General features: G+C 42.2%; 1 protein-coding gene across 10 annotated transcripts in view; it reads right to left on the minus strand.

The window, feature by feature from the left end:
- Positions 1 to 23,834, minus strand: part of lingo2 (leucine rich repeat and Ig domain containing 2) — a 166,946-nt gene that overhangs the window by 10,268 nt on the left and 132,844 nt on the right. The window contains exon 5 of one of the 10 annotated variants that reach the window (XR_008952063.1): positions 17,476 to 18,349. The exons of the other annotated variants lie outside the window; for them this stretch is intronic. The gene's annotated coding sequence lies outside the window, so the exon portion shown is untranslated. Of the gene's footprint in view, positions 1 to 17,475; positions 18,350 to 23,834 lie in introns of those variants that run through there. 10 annotated transcript variants of the gene reach the window in all.

Here is a 23,834-nt window from a genome sequence, read left to right on the forward strand (position 1 = left end):
TTAAATGCAGAGGAAGAGTCGGCCAAAAGCAAACTGGCTGAGGCGTTAAAAAGCTCCAGATTGTGAATGCGTCAGTTAGGGCGTGTACACAAACATCTAAATTGGACCCTGCTTCTCGCTCAATTGGCGTGAATAATTTATGTATGACTACAAAGCAGTTTGCAGTAGTCAGATTATAGGTGGAGTCAAGCTGCTTCTCCCTGCGAGGTGGTGAGTTGTGCTGTTTCCATTTGTTGTTCTTGGGCCACACTGGTTGACCATTTAAGTCACACCACAATCAATAAAGATCTTCGCCAGCGAGGTAGCAGCCCCAGCTACATCAACAGCAGTTATAAATGAGTTTATGGGCCAGTACTTGGCATACTGCAAGTCTTTTCTGCTTTCGGGGCACCCAAGAGCCACTAGGAGCACTGTGTTCTGGATGTCACATGTGGCGAATGTATATTATGACAGGCTCACAGATAAGACAAATCCCCAGTCCAAGTTTTGCACCCATCCATGAAATCTAGGTGTTGAGTTCTTTCACATAAAGAAGCATGATGGTGATCTCGGCATTGTTCCAAAATTACTCTGCCGTGCCAGGTTGCCACCTGGAGTGGCATTTAGTGAGCAAAATGTAGGAGTCAAACATTTCTGCCTGCATGATATTCAAGCGGCAGGAAGTCCATTAGGTTGGCAGTCATCGACTGGGGAATACATCTAAGAAGATTGCATGAACTAATAAAATTAGATTTGGAACTGTCTATTGCACTGTTAAAAACTGGAAGGATAGTGGGGAACAACCATCTTCAGGAAAGAAATGTGTTTGGGAAAAAAAGGCCCATATAACCGGTGATTACTTAAATCTTTGGTGAAATCAAATGTTAGCATGGAAAACCCACAGCAGAAGTCAGAGCTGTGTTTAATAGTGAAAGCAAGAGCATTTCCACATGGGCAATGCGAAGGGAACTCATTGGATTCAACAGCTGAGTAGCCTTAAGCAACCCACTAATCAATGTGACTATTGGGAGAAAAATGCTTAAAATTGCTAGGGAGCATAAAGAAGTCATGTGGTCTGATGAGTCCAGCTTTACCCTGTTCTGGAGTGATGGGGCAGGCTAAGAAAAGGTGCAGATAAAGCGATACACCCTTATGCCTAGTGCCTACTGTATAAGCCTGTGGGGGCAACACGATGTGCCCAAAGAACAAGGTCAGCTGACTACCTGAATGACCAGGTTATTCCATCAATGGATTTCCTCTTCCGTGATGGCATAGGCATACTCCAAGATGACAATGCCAGGATTTATTGGGCTTAAATTGTGAAAGAGTGGTTCAGGGAGCATGAGACATTTTCACACATGGATTGGCCACCACAGAGTTCAGACCTTAACCCCACTGTAAATCGATGGGATGCGCTGAAGAAGGCTTTGCACAGCGGTGCCACTCTCCCATCATCAATACAAAATCTCAGTGGAAAATGAATGCAACACTGGACGGAAATAAATCTTGCGATGCTGCAGAAGCTCATTGAAAAATTGCCACAGTGAATGTCTGCTGTAATCAAAGCTCAAGGTGCCACAAGGAAATATTAGAGCATTTAACCATTTTCTTTGGTGGCAACTTTTCTTTTTCCAGGTAAAGTATTTCTAATATGTATTCTCCTTGTCTTCAAAAAAAAGCTGTAATCTACCCTATAAAGTTGATTGCTGTGTCAAGCTTCAAGTCTACCCTTCCCTCTCTCTGTTTTCATACATAATTAAACCTTTAAATGGCCTTCACAAGCCTTGAAACCAAAGAGTAAGTATTTACCTCCCTAGTGATGCCGATACAGTATCTCTCAGACGTTTGTCGTTTTTCAGTTCATGGTCTTAGTGAGACTGGGTTCTATTTCCCACCAATCAATGAGTCTCTTGATTTACACAAAATTAAGACCAGCAATATTCAAATGGCTTTGTACCAAACCAAACTACACAAGAAAGAAGATATGTTTCTTCTATTTTTAACTAATGTCTGAAATGCTATTTGGGTTGTTGGATATATCTTTACAAACTTTACAGAATAAAAATGATGTCTTTAAAACACAACTCCCTTTTAACTGTTGTCCAGGAAATCAACCATTTTGCTCGATCTTTAATAATTTGCTTTAATTCAACCAATATGCTTGGCGTGCAATCATTGGAATTTGCCTATCAGCAAAAAAGACAGGATTCTATATGCTTACAGTACATATCACTCTTTGACACATCCTGGCCTATTTGCCCAAAAGATAGATGAAATAAGTATCTGTACAGGCTTTAATGGCTGTGTTGTCCTTGAGTTTTTATAATGAACCTTTCAAAACTGGATCTCAAACTGTATTTAAAAGAGACAATGCGATTCTGTCAGCTTTGTGTGTATACCACTTAAATGAGACCCAACATCCAGTAAAAATGACTCACAGGGTTTATCACCCCTCCCTTCTGGCACACATGTCATTTATTTTCTTACAGAATCAAACCAAACCTTAGAACACCACATGACCTTCATCTGTATTCATCTGTGAGTTTATTCTACTGCAGTGTCCTCACATCTTCCTCTCTGAATCATTCATGAAGAGAGTGACCTCCTTGGTGGCGTGTATGTGTCTTTCACATACCTCTCATAGACAACAGTGCAGAGAGATGAGAATAAAATAAGGAGGAACAAACATCAACAAAGGGAGGTTTGAATTTGAATGCTGATCTGTCAGAGCTGATTAGAGTGGTGGTCCACACCACCAACAAAAAACCGCAGGAAGACAATAATTCCCCGTTACTGCTGTTAAGAAGACCTTCCAGAGAAGATATGTGCTATGCGGATGTTGCACGGCCACTCTTATCACATAAACAGCTTTGTTTTTTGATTTGTTTGTTCTAAAGTTCAGCAATTAGGAAGGAAATCAAATCCTTTAAAGTCTGTTTCCTGAGGGTTGGGAAACCCACGCTAATACCCATTTTCAGTGGTACATCTTAATAACATTCTAATTGTTGTTTATGAAATAAACATCCATAAATGAGCTCCATTCCTCATTTTCCCACCTAAATTCTATTTTGTAAGTTGTGGAAGGTTGTTTAGTGGAGGAGGAGCAGTGATGCTGAGCAGTTTAGCTAACAGTAACCTTGGATCAAACCGCATCAGTCAAACCCACGGCCTGCTACGGCATCATTACTGTGGAAGTGACAGGAGAGCACTTATGTTCATTTGCATTTTAAATATGAACACCCTGGACTTGTTCTGTGCTTGACTGAGCACCAGGACTCAAATGTGAGGGGGGGTAAAAACAGAAAAATAACTCACTTAATATGCATTCATGATCCAACAATCTAATCCACTTCAGAAAGCTGATTAGATTGAATTATTAGACCGAGACAAAGAAAAGAAAATGAGTTCATGTTGTAAACTGGCTCATTATTATTGGAAATATATCATAGTTGAACAATGAATGCATCGTCCAATCACAGCTCACCACGCGCTACTTCAGCCAATCGATTTCCACCTGTCAAACGTGTTTTCCCTCTTCATTCAGCTGTCATTTCTGCACTTCACAGACCTGCCACCCCCCCCCCCCCCCCCCCCCCCCCCCCCCCACCTGTCACCTCCTCTGCCGCAGATGCCTGACGATCTCTAATCGGGCGTTCCGATCAGAATTCCCGTTAATGAAATCATCAATCTTCGCGCCACGTCAGCTTCACCGTGGAAGTCTCCAGAAGCTCCTAATCCATCACGCCGTGTCTGTTTTTCCTCTTCAATAAATTCCGGCTACAGTACTGTTTTTTTAAATTTTCCAATCTAACGTGCAAGCCCTGCCTCCTGCAGAGTCATCTGAGTTTACACATAATTAATCCGGAAGTGGTTCTCTGGAGATCCTTTGGCGATTCTGCTGGATGAAAGAGCCACATCCCTACTGTACATTAAAGGTTTGTTGACACGTGGAGACCTATGACAGGTTGCCAGCAGCAGTCTGTTTGCTGGAGATAAGCCTCAAAATGGAACTCCACTGAAGACCGACCCTTCTGCCAAGAAAATCATTAGTATGTTCATTTCTCATGGCACTTTACCTATTTTCCCCTTCGTCTGCAGCAGCCCCGAACACTACTGGTGTCTGCTTAACTTAATGACTTTCTTGACTGCTTCCAGGTAAGTGATTGGGAGATGTGTTATCTTTTTAAAAGGCTGAAAGCTAAGGCTTCGTGGAGGGGCCGGCTAATAATGTTTAATTATGAAAACAGATTAAATTTATCTCTGGATTAATCTGGTGCTCTTTTGGACATCTTATTAGAGCCCTCTCATAATGCTGCAGTGAGGGAGACTCATGATTGGCTCGAAAGTTCCAGCCAACAGTATTCAGGGTTGAGCTACAGGCGCCATGGCCAACACGGTTCTGTGTCAGTATCGAGGCAAACGGGTACGTTTTTCATGGTCGATAGCCGATTTTAAAATGATGCACCGGATCAAATAAATACATACAGTATATTGACTGTTTAAAGCTGCGACAGTGGAGCGGCCACTGATCACAGATCATTATTCAGGTAAAGGGAAGAGCGCACTATTCTGGCCTGACTGTAGTCCAGATGGTCCAACAGGCATCATTGCCAGCATTTAATTATTGAAAGGGCTACACGGGGTGAGTTAATAGAATCTTCATTCATATCATGTTATGATGGCAAATTATGGGTTTAATTGAACAAATTATGAGAATGAGAGGTTTTTTTTCCATTTCTTAGAGTTACTCCTTGATGTTTATGTCTAAACCATGTCTCCGCCTCCTCTGTCACCCCTGATTTTGCTTGCGCAACACATCCACTCTGGGGAAATTCCCAGACAAGTTATGACCTTGTTTATAGTAACCGTGTGTCGACTTATTATCTCAGCCCAGCCGGAGCGTCGAGGCTCCTCCCGCATCAACAGGCGCCTCCAACAACATAATCATTTCCCTCAATCAGGACCAGACTGTACCAAATTTAACGGGCACACGGCTAAATGATGCACTTTAATATTCATTAGATTTCAGTCAAGAAAATTCAAATGCTTTCAGGCTAAATTTATATGGATGAGGTGTAATTAAGTACTGGAGTTTCTGCGAATTTCCAGCCGTATAATTGCAAAACTAAAGGTGGTGGAGGAAAAAAAGAAAAAGAGCCTTGCTTTTCCCAAACGTCATTTGAACAGTAAAAAGAGTAATCGCGATTTAAACATCCCACAAATAATAGAGGCAATACATCGCTTTGCCTTCGGCAGTGCCACCATTTTTCTTTCTGACAATTAATATTATATACATCACGTATGACAAAACCCATGGGCCCCATTAGAGGATCTGGGACAACCGAGGGGTCTTGTAAAGATGCCAAGCTTCCCCCCAATGGATACAGTGAGAAACGCTTTAATAAAGGAAATGTTATCTTCCTCTTTCATAAAACAGCCTATCCCATCCTAAATGTTGGAGGCACATGGATGCGAAATGTTGTTGAAGAGGGTTTGATGGGGGATCAACAATTAACCCAGCAAGTCTGACGTCAAATCTGGAATCTGCCAATGGCTTATTTTTCTATCATCTCTCATGATACAAGATCGGTTAAATCATAAATCATCTGAGCCATGCCAAATGGATCCTGACTAATGTGTAACAGAGGTTGGTAGTGCGCTGACACGTTTCAGTTGAACAGAAGACGGTGAGAGGCACCAAAGTGCCATGAAAGCTGGAGTTCAGAGTTGAGTGGAGGGTCAGACGTCACTTCACATCCCATCCCAACCAAACACTCCCAGTCATTAACTCACTCAGTTATCTGACCCATCTGTTCTTAAAATTCCCATGTGCTTTTGGACCCAAACACAGCACAGACAAAATTCTGTGAACTGAAAACAAGTTATTACAAGTCACATGACAATTTATTATGGGTTGCATTTTGTTCAGTTTAAAAATATTCAGTTTGGACTCCTCCATTACTCCCCCCATTCTCTATTCCTCCTCCTCTGGGCACATCTGGCCTCAGGCAAATGCATTTCTTCCTTTATACGGATGTTTCTTTTACCTCCGACATATTGAAATGTATTGCAATTTAAAGTAAAAATGGAAAATGAAACCCTGGAAAAGTAATGAGGCCAAATCAAGCTTAAATTCTAACTGGAAATGCTACAATTCTACTAGCCATGTTTACAGGATGGAAGAAATGGCCTATATGGTGCCACAGCTTGGATAACATGGTGATTTGTCTGTAACTGCAAATAGGAGGACCGGCTTTTTGGTTTATAGTTTTTGACACATTCAAACTGGTTTGAGCAAAAAGTTTGGGAGCCAATGGATCAGACATTGTGTTTAAGAGGGCTTCTCGCTTGCCGCTCAGGACCACTGGTGTCTGTGTCCTGCCAGAACCTCTCGTGTCTTGTCATCACTGTTGCGTTAAATATCGCTTCTGTCCGTCCCCCGTGGGGGTTTAGCCTTCTGCTAACGTGTCGGCCGTCACCACTCCCACGCGTTGCCGTGCAGGCTGCTGCAGAGGATGACCTGCTGCATTCAAAGATGAGGCTCATCAGGACTGAGGAGGCAGCAGGATTAAAGCCAGGGCAAAAATAATTTAGACACTCCTGTTCAAACATGTTTACAGAATCCTGGAAAAGTCAGGATTACACTGTGTGCTAAAGAGGCTTATATGGAAATGATCCTTCTTAAGCGTGCAAAATAAATAAAAATGTAAACAGAGGAGGAAAGGGAATACATGTGAAGACAGTTGTGTGAACAATGCTTTGAGAAACTCAAAAGCCACACAGACTGGCAGCAGACTGGCAAAACACATGAAAGCAATAATAGCTGCGAACACATCGCAGCAGCTCTGATGTCTAATGCCCCCCCTGCCCGCATGCTGTTGCCTTCACTTCACCAATGCTGTGTTAATTCACTTTCACTGTAAGAGCTCCTTTTCTCGCTCAGTCACTCAAACGAAAGTCTTGCCTTGACTCATCAAGTTCTCAAGGTGAAGCCAGAAAGCAATTACAGATCCTTTGGGTGAAGGTACAGTGGAACCCAGGCCTTTATCTGACTGCTGCTAATAAAGGCTCGCCTTACAAACAAAATGAATCACAAGCTTATTTTCCTCAAGCCTCAGCAGTTTAGCAGAACCTCTTAGTCTAGCATTGTGCCCTCATTACGGGTACACCTCGCTGCTGAAAACAGTAATGGCTCCAGCCTTCACGGGGAGCATTACTGCAGAGGTATGACTGTTTGAGGAAAACTGAATGAGTCTAGAGCTGAATAGTTATGTTTGCTGCTCTTTAACAGCATGCCACTTCTGTTTGAATAGCAAATGACTGCTTATGCTTTAGCAGATTTTGACCCGGTGTAAAGGGACAACCGCAGGTTGGAAGGTGCGTTCATGTCACCAAAAGGACGCAGAGAATCGTCCCTTCTGTATCGTCTCCCCAGCACTGCAGCATGGGGAGCAGAAGGGTGAAAGGATAACAGGGCTGTACAAAGTTTATTTTGTAAGATGAATGATGCTTAGAGAGCCAATCCAAATTTGTGCAATCTGTTCTGCCACCCCCCCCCACACACACACCCCAAAAAAAAGGGTGGGGGGGCATCTGGCATCATATGTCAGAAAATAAAACCTAGTGACCCTGGCGCTGGATTCATGAGCTAATATGGATTTGCATCCATCTGTGTCAGAGTCAGAAGTAATAATTTGACTCAGTGAGCAAAAAAAAAAATCAAATCTCATTTTAATAATGAAATCTTATGTGTTTTGAACTGTCTGATCAAAAGCATTCAGGAGAAGATGTAATGGATGCAGCCTTACATTGCTCTGTTGCAAATCTGTTTGTTTTTATTCAATCTGATTTCCTGTTTGTACAGGAAATCTTGCTGGATTTTAAAAAAAAGTATTGTTTCAACAGATCCGAGATGCATGCAGTTATTAGCTCATTCTAATAAATAGAGGCATCTTACCCAATTCATTTAGAACCTGGCTCTGAAGCACTGAACAGAGGCACAAACAGTAGAATCCACATCTTCATCCATTTCGGCCAAATCAAACGAGCACACATCGTGCACAGTCATGTCACTCACAGGGCAGAACCCGCCACGCCGTCTTTCACCCCGCTGTCTAACAGGAAGAGGACGCCAGCAATGAAGATTCAATGGCTGTGTTTATCTGCTAATGCAATCTGGGGCTTGCAGCTAGTTACCTACTCTGGTTAATTAACCCCCAGAGAATTAAAGAGAGCAGAGGCTGTGATCTCGACGGGCCTACTGGGCTCAATCAAGACCACAAACTGAACATTGTATAAAGCGTAAAAGTGTTGTAGTAAACACATTCTCTTCCCTCTGCAGATCCTTGGGGAGTTCTTAATCAAGCACGGTGGTGCCTTCACACAAAAGAAGACACAAAAGATGTGTGAACTGGAGGGTTTTTGTCTTTTAGACAAGATCCTGTTACATGTTGGGGATGAGTCTCCTCTATGGCAGGTGTTTATGGAAATACGTGTACATATTCAAGTGATTTAGTAATGAAGCTCCCAACACAATGTGAGCATAAACTACAACTGTTGTAGTGGAAAAAAAGGTAGAATCATAGTCACAATCTGTCCAAAACACTGTTTCTTTGGAGAAAAGACACCATTTTCTGACTTTATGTAAAGTTCTCTAGTAGGGTTAAACTATAGAAAGGAAGCTGATGTATAGAACTTAGCTTCACTCCAATACAACAATTCCATTGAAAAGAGCAACAAGAGGTTGAGTGTTTTGAATAAAACAGGGCGATGCAGAGAGCACAAATGCAGCTTGTCTCTAAAAGGTTGGGCAGAATATTTATCAGTCTTTTTTATCTGAGTTCATACTGTGGTCCTATCACATTAGTCATCTCCGATTTTGAAGGCAATGCGACCATGTCTGGTTTTTATCTGAAGAGCTTCATCGCCCATCTTACATCACAATAAGAGGACAAAGATTAAGAAAAAGGAGGAGAGCAGAACTATCCAAAGTTCAGCTTGTTTAGGTCCATTGTGAGGTCGTGTGTCGCTGGAATACAAGATAAAGATTCTAAGAACTATTTTCTGACTAGACTCACGAAAAATAACATTGAAATATAAATGCAGGACTCATATACTGTAAGCAGGTAGTGGTCTACACATTATTTAACAACAAAAATAAGAGAAAACTACAGTATTCTTAACATTGTGGGCATGGTCTGTGTGGACTGAGTCTTAAAATACACCCAGCAAGAACGCAGGCAAACTGACACTCTTCAAAGGCTTCTTGCATTTATATCAGCATCATTAATAAAACACAACCATTGAATAACGAAGCCGCATCGAAACACAGGCCAACAATAATATCCTGGGTTTTGCAGCTTATGAAGCCAAGTGAATCCGATCATGGAGGCTATGGATCACAGAAGCCTTGGAGGAAGATCAGTTCCTCATCCTCATCACATGCGAGTGACTAATATCAGAAGGGAATGTGCTCGCGCTCGGACGCTTGCATCATCTCTGTGTGTCTCACATCTCCAAAAGGAGATCAAACCAGGAGATGAGGCTGCAGTTATGCATCCATGGTGACCACTGCTGTTTGATCACCACCCCTGCTCAGACCCGACACCCCCTCAAGACTCATCCCGACTCCTGGCAAAGTCACCCAAGTCTTCAGTTTTGTGCAGCCACTAATGCTTGTCTCTGTCCTGTGTTCAGATTGGACACATTACCATTTGTCCCTCTCTGCTTGCTGGATCCTTCAGTCTCGCTGCCAAAACCCTCATCTTTTTCCTCACCAATTTCTGTGGCTAAATTCTAAATGAGTTTGGCTAAAAAGGAAAAGCTTGAAGAGCTCAGGGAAGTAATGGGCTATTCTGGCGAGTACTGAATTTATTCAAAGGCTTCTGGCATGAATGTAATGAAATTAAGAAGCCAGATTTATTAGTTTTCATTGAATGATGTTCAGACAATATCACAACCAAACATGCAAAAAAGCAACCATGAGGTTCTTTCAAAAGAGTCTTCCCCCCCCCCTAAAAGCTAATCATCTTCAGAGTTGTGTGGGCGGGTTGGACAACTCAGATTACCCACATAACATTGCATCGATCACCCACACAAGTTTGTGACAGAACTGGAGAAAACAAAGGAACGCTTTAACAATGACAATTTGCCATTATTCATGCAGGAAATGAAGAAAAACTTTAGCCACGATAAAATGAGACTGATGGAACTATAATCTCATCTGGAGCACTGAAACCTCTGCAAAAGTTTTGTATGTAAACTTGAGTTCACTTTTGGGATCATATCATATTAGGATGTAAACTCTCTAAAATGAACCCGGTTTGTGACCCGGCTAAAAGTGATTCCATCAAGTGTGACAGGGAACATTGTTCCGTTATCACTCCTAGAGATGAGATTAGTTCGGCACTGGAATACGTCCTTATCCACACACAAACCTTTCTCCATTTGTCATCGTGACACAAAAGAAAGTAAAAAAATAAAACATCAAAGGGGGTTCTGTGGTGAAAGCTCTTTCCACAAATCTTTCTTATTCAAAAGAGGTCTGGATTGTTTTTCCATTGTGAGGTGAAATGGCCCAGTTAGCCAGGAAAGACGTGCCGAGTGGGTGAAAAGTCTGCAGACTCACTGATGTTAGTATAAAGAATGCATATGTCATCTTTATTAGGATGTATTGTTAACTATACAAAACCTGAAAGTGATTAAGGCATCCATGCAGTTGCTAACGTCTAACTATTAACAAGCTAAGGGAAGCTGAATCTAATATTTGACATTAAAATTTTGGATCCGACCACAATATCTCAGACGACAAAAGGCAGATGAGCCTTTCATAGATACATCCAGCTAACCTTTAAGGTGCGTGTTCAATAAATTAGCTGGGCTGTGGTGAGTCGGGGGCTTAGGAATTAATCATGGAAGCAGAGCAAAACAACAATATATTAGCAACTAAGATAAGAAAATATTACTGAAACATGATGTTCAGGTGCTGTTAGCGCTCAGTGGCATTTATGTGATTAGTAGACGTTGAAATTATCAGCTCTACCCGGCGCCTGGGATCCATGCCCTGAATCAAAGATCTTTCCTATTCAATTTAACGGCATGTTGCCCCCGTCCTCCTTAACCATTTGCCTGTGCTGTTCCAAGGCAGCGCTTCACTTCTGCTTCCTCACTGGGCAGCACACTCCGCAGGTCCTCTCTGGAGTTGGGTGACCAATGCCTCCTACCCAATTCTGCCGCATCACTTAGCTCAGATTTAATTAACTCCAACCAGCCTTATTCCCGGAGTGACGGCTACAAAGCAGTGCCCGTTGGGGGCTCCGAGATCAAGAATTGGACAAGAATACAAACCAGAAGCTGAAGGAAGCTGAACAGCACCCCGAGCTGGTGACTGTGACGCCATGCTTTGTGAAGCACATAGTGAAACAGATTGTTCTCTATGCTATATGGGTTAAGGCTTTTCCCTCTACACCCCTACCCTTTTTGTTGCTGGTGTCCTGGACCGCCCCGCTCGTTCCCAGCTCATTCCATGCTACTCCTGTGCTTAATTAGGCCCTACAGTTAAACAATGCTCGCATGCAAAGGCGGTGCGATTTCATAAGCAAGGAGAAGGGAGTCGCGATGAGTGGGGAATTGAAATTCAACTCACACTAAATTCTGCTGACATGTCATAATTCACTCTGTGGCTGCACTTGTGTGCAGGAAGTAGCTAACAGATACACAAACGGCTGATAAGACCTGTATTCTATGCAGTTTGACAGTGTGAAGTGCTCCGACGATCTATTCAGAAGCTTTTGAGAGTGGCATCTTCATCTGAAATGACCCGATCCATCTGTTCAGCTCCAAGTTCTTCCTGGACATCAAGTGATCCATGAAGACTCCTCCACAACAGTGTCAGCAGTGCTTGAAAAATGTGCCACCCCAGCAAAAGGCCTGTACCAGCACAAACATATCTGCGCTATTTATCTTCCTGCCAGGAAACGTATCAGAATATAAAAGCACGCCGACCGCATCCATTTTACTTTCAGGATCCAATCTGACAGCAGCCAGCAGACCTTGGGCAGATGATAGATGGTGAAATGTCAAAAGGAGAAAAAAGGAAACGGTGATTTCACACCAAAATTATTTCATGTTTAATATTTGGTTGGTTTCCTTTCAGCTGCTTGTCTGAAGAAGCATCTCGAAAATCTGATGTGCCTTGAAATAACTGAGACACGTCACCGAGCGGAACAAATACAGAATATGTGACCTTATGGATTAGCTAGTGGACGTAAAACTGGTCACATACATGTGGGGTAACGGCCTTGTAACCTTTCTCCGGCATGGTGACGCTGTGATCTCTAAACTTTAATTAGAAACTATAAAAGTTGGACAGGGTGGAGTAGAAGAGGTATTTAAAAATTAAGTAGCTGTGCAATTGTTCCTGTCTGCATAGCATCATCTGCTGTACCTGAGCAGCTTTGTTGGGTTCAAATGCTCTTTCCTGGTTTTCATGTTGTCTTTAATGTAATGCTAAAAACTAAAAAGACGAAACTGCAGCAGAACACTAAAGTAAAAAAAAAAAAAGCAAATTAGGTCTTCGCATTGATGATTAGGAAGACAACGTGTACCATCCATTCATCCCAAGTGTTGAACATTCAGTCCCCATCCCTCTAAACTCTTATCTTGATGGATAAAGATTTAGAACATTTGTCTGCTCTGTTGGGACCAAATGCAATACCTTGGTTATTCTCATCCCAACAGCTCTTCCAACATTTACTGTATCATTATATGACTGTATGTCGTCAATGTCACATTTTTCACTGCCTCCTCTGTTCCAGCTTGAAGCCTTGCTGAGCGCATTAGTCCTCTGGGATAGAGTCATTTATTCACAGCTGGGGGTAAAGCGCAGTGCTGTCAAAGGTCAGCACTCGGCCATTCACTTCACCACAACCCGGTAGCTTTCTCATCAATGTACACTCCTCGTCTGGCTGAGACGCCGGAGGTTGAGGCGCACATTGTTTAGAATTTCCCTTTGGACAATTTTCTGGTCACTGCTTCCTCAAACAATGGCGCCAGAGTTGGGGGAGCCTATGACATCTGCTGCTATCTCTTGTAATCTCTTACAGTGGACACAAGGTGATGGTTCTGCGTATACATTATATAAGAAAGCTGTTTACACAATCCCCACAAACATGATGAAATTGCACCAAAAGTTCCTGAGGCATTCATTTATGTTTGTGTTCCTATAAGGCAACTTGCTAGTGCGTAGTAACCTTTGATTGCACTGCAAGACGACAATAAAAGGTATAATGATGCTAAAAGTGTCTTTAGCCCCGAGAGTCTCTTGATTTCATGCTTCTGTATGGAAAGACGCACCATGAGTGGGAATTTACAATAAATGGGGATTTATTTCTTCTTTCTAAAGATGTTATTTTGATCAACAATAGTCAAAGTGTGTCAGGTTAAGACTCATTCAGTTTTAATGAGATGCAAAAGTGTGCTGCTAATTTAGGCCAACTGCAGCAAATATATTCAAACACTATGAAATGCCCAGTGGGTCCTGAAGGAGACATGAATGGGGGAGAGAGAGAGAGATCGGCATCATTTAGAGGACTTGGTTGGAAGCGCTGCCATTCTGTGTTTTCAATATAAAGAGGTGCACTCTGAGGCTTCTCTGTCAAAGGCAACATCAGTGGTGCTTTCAGGAATTCTCCTTTTCTACCCGATCTGAGCATATCATCACTCTGGCATCTCATTCTTTGCCAGGTTTCATTTATTTTAGGTTCATTACACAGCTTATCCTCAATTATGCAGTTTTTAACCGTGGCACATAAAGGGAAACATTGTCGTCTCATTGATAATGGCTTTTATGGGAAGGATTTAATAGTTAGGCTATGAGCTTTGTTGTTGTTGTAGTCCAAATGTAGATTGCAAATGGCAGCTAATTTTGTTCATGATGCAGTTCTGCCACATTACGCATTGTGCATTTATTTTGAAGGGGACCGCTTTTCTTCCGTCCTTTCCCGTTATTGCTGACACTAGACTTCCTGCTCCCTCCTAATCCTTGACGACAAACTGTCATTGATCAAAAGCTGGTAAAATGTGCCAACAAATTATTCACTGGTCGTTTTCTGTGCTGAAACTTCTGATTGTAGTTTGAATCTTTTGTATGTCTGCAAGAACTGTCACATCAAGGTGTGTGTGCAAGATAGGCTGCTAGAAGTCAGCTCAAAATTCACACCCTTGGTAGCAGGAGAGAGAAAATAAGAGATGCAACTTAGAGTTTAAAAGGCTGATTTAATATAAAAGTTTACATGAGCAATCCAAACATTTACCCTTCAACATATAAATTAATATTAGTTTTCCCAACTAGTGATGCTAACAATTCACAAACCAAAGCTGGGATGCATGGGGTCCAAAAAGAGTCTGAAAGGTGAGTAGGAGATTTGGAGAAAGAATCAGAAACCAGCACTCAAAGATAAGCACTCACTTCCACACACCAACCTAAAACCCAAGACAACCAACTAGTTGACGCGCTGGCGTCACTCGCACCACTGACCCTGCTGCACAGGCCTCCCTTTGTAGAGGTGCAGCTGATCAGGCACAGCTGTGCCAATTGGATGCAGCTTCAGGCTCCCTCAGTGCTCCTAATGATAGAGTGCGTGCAGCTGATCAACTATCCCCAACCCTTGATCAAGATCTGAATCTGGCCCTTGGGTGCTGCACGGGGCTTCCCGGTGCTTCTCAGAGATCAGTTGGACACAGATGTTAATTCTCGCCCAATAATTGTGTGATAGATGCGGAATCTTCCTCTAACTAGTAACGAGTACAAATGAAAGTGGAGGAATTTTAAAATAATGGTGAACTAAAGTTTAAACTAAAGAAATACATAAAAGGAGCCCGTTATCCACGTAAAGGAACATTCGGTTCATTTAAAGCACTTAAAGTGATTGCAATTCTCAAGTGCCACAGTGACTTCTATTACTAATATCTGATCCAAACTTATAACATATAAAGGTCTCTTTGGGGGCGTAATGCAGTTGGATCGTGCTTTATAAAATGCTCCAGCAGAACTAAACTCTGGAGTGTGTGCATAGATCTGTTTTTCCCAGGTGTAAATGCAGCCGCATCACTGTCATTGAATTACCCCAGAGGCAAAATCGCCACTTTCTCCCCAGCTAAAAGAGCAGTAGTTACCTTAAGTGCCAAAAGACTGTTTGGAAACCCTAAAAGCATTCGTGCATTTCTTTGTCTGCGTGTCATTCACTTCTTACATTTATGGAAACTTGAAAGTGTCATTCTTCCCTTTAAATAATACAAGAAGCCAAACACAAGCAATTTGCAAGAACTGGGAGCAGTGTGGCATCGCGAGTGTCAGTTATGAATCGTGAAGAATCAAAGGCTACAAGTTAGAGGCGTGTGTGTGTTTGTGTGTGTGAGCAACGTTGAATGCTCTCATTTAGTGCCGGGGAAGTATCCTGTGTGTAGCCTCAGTTGAAGGCTATGCTTGTCTGGGTTTTGAGGATACACACCAAAGGAACAAGCAGCAAGAAGACAATCACAGAGAAGCTGAGCACCTCCATTAAAGCTGTCAGTTGGAAAAGGCCTTGATTAATTGCACACTGCATCATGGCAAATTACGGGAGGTCTCGAGCCGCCCTAGCACTAATAATTAGGTAAGAATAGATTGCTGGAGAGAGGCGGTAGAGTCTTGTATGTCTGCCTAACATGTAGTAAAAGGTCTTGTATCGTGTAAGTAAGGGTAATAATCATGCACGTCTTCGTGAGAGCAGTGATGACATTGATGGAACGTTGAGACTTTGTTTTGCCTTACCTGCAAAAATGTATGCAAATAATCCGGGGTTACCTGGATTTGGGATTCTATGGGTATTTCAGAGGATGTGAAGTACCTATAGATGCGTATAGAACATAAATAGTGTCTGAAAGCACAGCCATACTTGCTGTGTTTGATTGCCTGGGCATTCATTGCAATGATTGTGCCTGCACAAGGAAGTCATCCGCCAACAAAACGAACACATTCGGACCAAAACTTAACTGCCTCCTATAGTTATTTTACATCTAAAGGTCAGTCCATACTGCCCATATGTGAGACTTGAATACTGTGGCGTTACAGTATGAGCAGCTGTGCTGCCTCTCTATATCGCAGGTGATGGGTTTTTCATGCAGGCCTGCAGCCAACACTGTCTTGTGCTGGGCCTTAACCAGCCGCCTGTTTGTGTAGCATCACTGCAGCTGTGGCTGCACCTGTCGTGTCAGTGTGAATGTTTATCATCCAATCATGCCAGGACGCATTAAGTGGCAGATACAACTGCGGGTAGAGAGGATTTCAAGCCCAATCAGCCAAGGCCTGGCCATGCTGCCTACAAACTCTGGACCGTAGGAGAAGGAGGACACTAAGACTATACAATCCAAACAATATTCCTCATGCTTCACATAACCTGTGGTCAGTAAATACATTATATTAATTCATCACAACTGACAAACCCAATGACATAATCTCAGATTCACACACTTGTATCTCACCCCAACGATACCCCAACTTCATCTGACTTACGTGCCTCAACAAATTACCCAACGCTAACTCTGTCTGACATGTTTCAACCCAAAACAACCTTGTATATAGCTTGTGCATACACTGCACACATGACTGTAAATATCCTCAGTCCACAAGCTACGGTGGATAAGCATCCACAGAGATAAAGTCACCAGATGCTGCTGCATGTGTTATAGGATTAAGATTCCACAGATGTTGTGAATCTGTGTTAAGCAAGAAAAATCTTTCAATTCCAAATATGTATCTTTAAGAGCCAGGAGGTTTTCATATTCATTCCCAATACAATCACCTGATTACAGGTCCTCTCTGTACATAGAAGATACAGATTTCCCTGGACAGAAGATGTTTACTTAAAGCATTTATTGCATGTGAGGTTTAAAATTGTGCAATTTTCTATTTATGTGGTTCACATTCAAACATTAAAAGATGTTACAAATATGTCAGTTTTTCCTTCAGCAAGGTCTTGACTGCAGAGAAATGCTCCATTTGCAAAAGAGTAGAGGGAGAACACGTTACAGCTGAGACAGCCGGCATTCTTTTGAATTTTCAGTCAAACGACAATCTCTAAAATGCATACTGATCAGTGTCTGAAGTGCCGAATGTTACGTGTTATTGCGCTGGGACTGTGTCTGTCACTTCCACGTCTTCCCACTTTCTCATGAAACAACAAGCTATCTGTTTCACAGCAAGAGTGTTAACATCATTGTCAGCAAATCTCAGCATGTGTCTTTCAAACACCGAGATGTTCCTGAGAGTGCTTGGTATTTTGATCCGACTGGAGAGCGGTGCCTATTCAGGCCACATAATCAAATTCAGATGATCGATAGGCGCGGGCAAGAAAATGAAGAGCAACTGGCTTAAATTGACATAGGACGACAAACGCAGATGATGCGTCATAAGGAAAGGTTGCTACAAAGGAGCTGCTAAGATCGAGGGGGGTTATGGTTTATCTCAAGTGTGTTGCAGTAGATTGTGCAGACCTCAGCCACCGACGCTGCCGCTTGAATTCATGTTGGTCGCACAAGGTCCCTGAAGTAATTTCTTATAAGAGGAGTGCGCATGAATGTGAGGATGCACATTTTGTTCTGTAGTGTATTGAATCTTTATACTGAAAATAACCATATAGCCTGTATAGCAATTTTAGACAAGAAGTGTTTGCAACATGGGAAAAGAAAAGGGGAAAAATATAGTGTTTATGAGACTGATGTTGACACTAAAGTAAGATTGGAATAGGGAGTAAAAGATGGCAACATGCCTCCATGATTGGCTGGTGGTGGAACTCCCCTGTGTCCAAGCAGATATTTTTATCCCGGTTGTAGCTCCTCCATCTTCTCCCAAGCTACTCCTTATTTCACATTTCAATTTCCTCCCTTTTGAAAGCGCTGAGCGCTAACCTACTTCAGACTATTTTTTTCTGAGATGAGGGAGAAGGTGAAACAATCAAAGAGAGAGAGGAGAGAAAAAGAGGAGAGAGAAACAAAGCAGGAAAAGGAACAACTGGGCTAATAAATTCTTTACTGCTTCTGATCACTTCCAAAATATTGGAAAAATAGATCTTTCTTTTAAGTCTATAAGTTCCTGGTGGAGTGAGAGAATCCAAAATTATATTTTATAGTTTAATTGAAACTGTAATGATATTATATAGGCCAGATGGGACAAATTATGTTCATAAGACACACAATTCACATAATTCAAATGTTAAGTTGATAACTCTCAGACTGTGTGCCTCATGCAGTCAGACTCCCTTATTTCAGCTGTTTGATCCACACATCCGACCTCCAGCCCCATCTGCTTCACAGCACAGGGACACTATCACTGCTGATAAAACAAAGAAAAGAATCAGACTTTAATGCAATGAGCTCAGAGAAGAGGACAGAATTCCTGTTAACTCAGTGTTGTGCTTGTGAGACTTTGAGTGAATTTTTCTCGATAATGAGTGAAAAAGGTTCTCCGTGTGGGTTTGGCTTTTGTAAGGTGATCAATCACAGCCGAGTGGTGTGTCAGAAGAAGGCAGCGAGGAGAAAGACGCTTTAAATGTGCATTTTACCTAGAAGCTAAAAAAAATAATAATTCACTAAGGCAGCTGCAGTTTTCTGAAAATCACAGGCGTTTTTCAAGATGAATTGTACACAGCTGCCCTACAAGAGTCCTATATATATGTGATATATATATATATATATATATATATATAAAAAACCTCAACCATAAAGATGTTATATATATATATATATATAATCCGAAAGGAACCCACAATATCTCCTTTCCAGCTTGTCCTCTATCAAAGCAACAATTTTCTAGCATTTAGTCTTTTTACCACATTTTATACTACAGCTGACACCTTGACATATCATAGAGCAAGTGTGGGAGGAAATACAAGTGGCAAAGAGACTGCTGGAGAAAAAAAAGCAAGAAATTAGCAAACAAGAGTGAAACAAAGTTTCAGGAAGCACACTAGCCTAATGCACATAATATATAGGTCGACAGTATAAAAGAGTATAAAAGCAATTGAGAAAAAAATAAAATAGAGTGTGTGATGTATCTTTGTCATGTGCAAATGTGCTGATATAAAATAAAGGGATCGGTTTAAAGCTTAATGTTTTCTTTTCTCTGTCTGTGAGCAGATAATTAATTAGTTTTTTTACCCTTTCTTAACCTCAATAGTAGGATTTCATTATTTTTCCCCTCCGCTTTTCCTAATTTGCACATGACTGTTTATGACTCATACCATATATCACATACTTCACCAGGTGAATAAATTAGTTTCAGGGAGCCAGCTCTTTCCTCCCCTCATGGCACAATTGCATTCAATTAAACTCATTTACCCAAACCAGTAGAAAAAAAGGGAAAATGTTTGTAAGATATTTATGTAGATGATAAAGGTAAAGGTGTCTACTGTGCAGAATAATAATAAAAGCATGATATAACCAAAGGGAAATTCTTAATGAAAAGCTAATTTATTCCTCCTGTTCAGCATTATCACATGGACGCTCCTGCCGCCGCTGTGCACCGCTGTTGTAAGAGCAACGCTGCCAGCTGTCAGCCACCACCTTGAAATGCAGACCAAACTCCCTTTGGACCCAACCTGTAGCCTCTATCACATCTTAAGTGTGATGCATGAGACGCGAGGGAGGAAGATGGACGCTGCTTCTCCACATTTACAGAGCCATTTGGGACCATGAATGTCCCTATACCTGCAGCTGCAGCCTCCAAGTGACACCTGGGGTGATGCAAAGACACTCCCCCACCCCTTGAAGAAAGTGGGACATCGGTTTCCCCTGAGAGAATGTCAGCTCCAGCAAATGCCTGCTTTTCTTCTGAGCTGCAGTGTCTCTCAAAGTCAGGCTGACATTTAAAGGATTTGGGCCTTTGACTGTCGGGGCTGGGATGGTAGGGACTGTGGGAAAGCTGTGGCTTGGGCACCGACTTTGCTCTAGCCGGGGGCGCTATGGGTCAGCCTCTGAGATTAGGCATGCCTGGCAGAGCCATTGCTGCAGATCAACCCACAGAAAGTGAGGTGTAGCCAATAAGCCCTTCCAGCAGTTCCCTTGGTCTAAAAAGAGCGACAAGGCAAAGTTCCAATCTTATTTGAAGCTTACACTCACTCTTTGTTTACATTTTATTAATGCTGAGACATCGTATAATGAAACATTTTCGTGATGTACATGTAAAACTAAACCTGTGTGCTTTTGATTGTCTAATTGTGTTGCTCTATGTATGAGAATCAAATGTTAAAAAAAAAGCATGAGCTTAGTTCTGTATCCTTGAAAATCCAGAGTGAAACACTGGCTTACCGAACAACATAAGAACAAGGGAGACATCCCTCTCTCTCTGGAACACAATGAAACATGCTGTAGCCTCCTAATGACCTCTGTGCTGGGCTACTCCGAATCCCACTGAAACTACACTTCAGCTGCAAGTTACAAGAGAGAAATCCCCTCCTCAAAGTCCTTACTAGCCTTACAAGAGCTGGCGGCTTTTCACATCCGACTCCTAACGTGACGAGGCATGAGGAGATGACGTTCCCGCGTTCGATTTTCCATGTTAACTTGAACAGGTGTTTAATGGATGGCAGCCTACCGAGACTATGAAACCCACTCAATGCAATTCTAAGTATGAATTCCTCTATGTTAAAAATAAAACAGATACCTCACATCGACAGTGTGCTCGCTGTTCTTGGGAAAAAAAACATCTTTATGGTTGAGTTTTTTCATCCAGGTGTAACCAGGCGTGGGCTCGGACCTGGTTTCAAGGTGCACTGCTAGTTTCTGTTTACAGCCCCTGCAGAGTGGGATGTTCTACCCCTGAGTTGAAATGACTCGTCAAAGACAGGAATTGCAGGAAATCCCCCCAGGCTACATATATGCTGTAGGGGACCCCTCGCCCCCCAGCTGTCAATCAGCTGTGCACAAGCAGCCTATCCCTGCAGCAGAACAGAGACAGATCCTCCTGCTTCTTCAACGACTTGTTTTGGCTGTATGGAGCAAACTCCCAGTACATTGATTCTCACAGCTGCCAGGTAATGCAAACACCACTTTGCATCTACAGGGGCACTACCCGTCACTCTTCAGGGTAAAGCTGTCTAGAAATATATGTTCATATATTCAGATATTACCCACATTTGTGATCGTGGAAGATTTGCGTACGTTATACACTATCCACACATTTAGGATGGCTAATTTCATCCGGTATGCAATTATCCACATGCTCCCGTGTCTATAATTGTGGACTTGCACAAGTCTTTTCTGAACCGAAAATATATTTTTGTTTGCTGTAATGGGTCAAAATTTGATGAGGGAAAAGCAACTTTATTAACTCAAGATTATATGAGTCATTTTTCTTCTGTGGTTAAAATTATGGTCATTTTCTTTACGTTGAAAAGGTTGTCAATACCAGGTTTCTCGATGAGCAAATTTTGTTTGTTCTTTTTTTGCTGTAATTTTAGTTCTGGGCAGCAGGATTAAGATAATCCATATCAACAACCTCTGGTAAATACTCTAGGCACATAATTGTTTTAAATTTCAACAATGTTTTTAATCCAACAGTGTTGATTTTAACCTCACTGTAATATTTCACAATGTTGGCACGACCAAAAATGCATGTGTACAAAAAAGAGCAATATTCACTTTGACAGTTTGTGTCTTTTGATATATTCATGACGCCCTGCATCCATTTGAAGTTTGATGCATAAACGCCTACAGTTTCTTTTTGAACACCATAACTAAAGTTAATGTTGAAGCCCTGGAAAGAAGTAAGCTAATGATTTTTTTGGTTATTTGCGGTGGTGCTGTGACATTTCAGCGACGCTGTCTCCACAGAAGCTGAGGGGAAGAACAGAGTGTGTACATCATGTGGATTTACTCTCTACCATTAAAAAATATAGATGCTGGGGACCACATTTTACAGTGTGATGGGATACCAGGGCCTGTAAGTGCAGCCAGGCAACCAGCAACTGATGTGGATAGAGAAAAGTACGGGACAAGGTGAAAAATGACATCCGCATACCTGTGCTCTACCATATATCATTTAGCAGGCACTTTTTCGATGAAGTGTGAAAAGAGGCGATGGAGACATTGGGCAAAGCTAGAGAGAAAGTGTGTGTGTGTGTGTGTGTGTGTGCAGGTTGCAGGACTGCTGAACCGTGTATGAGCCGCCACACTGATACTTTTTCTTCTAGGCTTGATCAGTTATTCTTGGCCTGATTGTGTTTTCTTGTCTGAGAGCTTCGAGTCGGGTGGCAAAGAAAAAGGTCGCAAACAAAACCCTAATTCCTTCGTTGGCCTATAAGTGATAAGCGCTACGCGGGATCGCAGTCACTCACAGAAATCACTACATCAGAAAAAACATTATTACAGATACTTTATGTACATATGATTAACAATATTTGCATGCAAAGCTGGGATCTTAATGCGGATTACCAGTCATGCGCCCCAGCGAATAAAAACTCGGGTAGCGAGAAAAAAAGAGTTGATGTAAAAGTCAACAGCCCCTTGATGCTACATGGCGTCTTATCTATCCAATTCACCTTACAACGCCCTTTGATATTTGCACTTATTTTGCATCCAAAGCAAATTATTTCTCTGAATCCACATCAGACAGATGCAAGTTCCCTTTGTGATCTTTGTGAACGCGTGGTTTCCCTCCCGCGGAGTAAACACTTCTATTTACATTCGACGCACATGCGTTCCCCTCTGACGGTAATGGCGCTGGACTTTATGGGACTTTTCTATTACAAAGGCAATAAAACAGCAGGGCTACACAGAACTGCAACATGGTAATCATTATTCCACTGAGAGGGAAACGATAATATTGACATCAAGTGATTTTTCCCTCTTTGACAGTTTGGGAAACATTCCCGCTCAGAACCAAAGTAGCCACAGCTTTCCAAAAACTGGCAAGTCAAGTTAACGATAACGATAATCTTGTTACGATGTAATTTTCGGCCGGGAAATTTCCTGATCCCCTGACATAAACTGTACCACCCATGATTCAAGGTGATTCACAGCGATCCAGCAAAGAACTGACCCACCAGTCAAACCTCCAGTGGATCGAGCCAGAACTCAACAGTTAATTACTGTGGGAACACTGGAGAATGAGGTAAAAGGCATGTTAATGAAATACTAATAAGCTTCCACTTTGAGTCCTTTGACTCCCCACCCTCTAAAGTGCTCTCAAGGATATTAGCTCCTTCTGTAGCTAGCCAGTGTTCCATTGCTCAAATGATAGAATGCGGGGGAAAAAACAATTTTTGTGGGGGATTAATCACCTTGTGTGGGGTATGTAGGACAGGGGGACACCTTGGTCGGATTAAAGGATATCAGAAATGAAGGGCAAATTCCCCGAATTATTCCCCAAAAAACATTGGGTAGTCACAGTCTCTTGGGGTGAAGAGAATCAACAGCATTTATTTGACAGTTTAAGTAACTGTTGACGTTGAATCGCTGTTGTGGGGTCTTCGCCGTTGTCTTGGAACTGGAAATCTCAGGCTAGGATCTCCAAGAGAGGTAATGGAATTTCCACACTGGGGCAACCTGCTGGACCAAAGCGCCATTTCACAAGACTGTGCACCGTACCGAACCACAAGCTGATAAAGTAATTCAAAAAGGAAACTCTCCGGCTGTTGGCGAGTGGCGAGAAAGCAGGCAGGATCGGAGATATTCTCAAAGACATTTGAAGATATAGCAACGTCTCGGAGGCAATCATTTGATGCTCTCATTGCGTGATGGCTGAGTGTCACTACTTTTGCGCTACCATCACTCAAGTGCGTCCAGCACTCCAAGAAGAGTGATTGTTGAAGGATAAGGCT

The sequence above is a fragment of the Takifugu flavidus genome, chromosome 9, assembly GCF_003711565.1.
Source record: "Takifugu flavidus isolate HTHZ2018 chromosome 9, ASM371156v2, whole genome shotgun sequence".
In the NCBI taxonomy this organism is placed as follows: domain Eukaryota; kingdom Metazoa; phylum Chordata; class Actinopteri; order Tetraodontiformes; family Tetraodontidae; genus Takifugu; species Takifugu flavidus.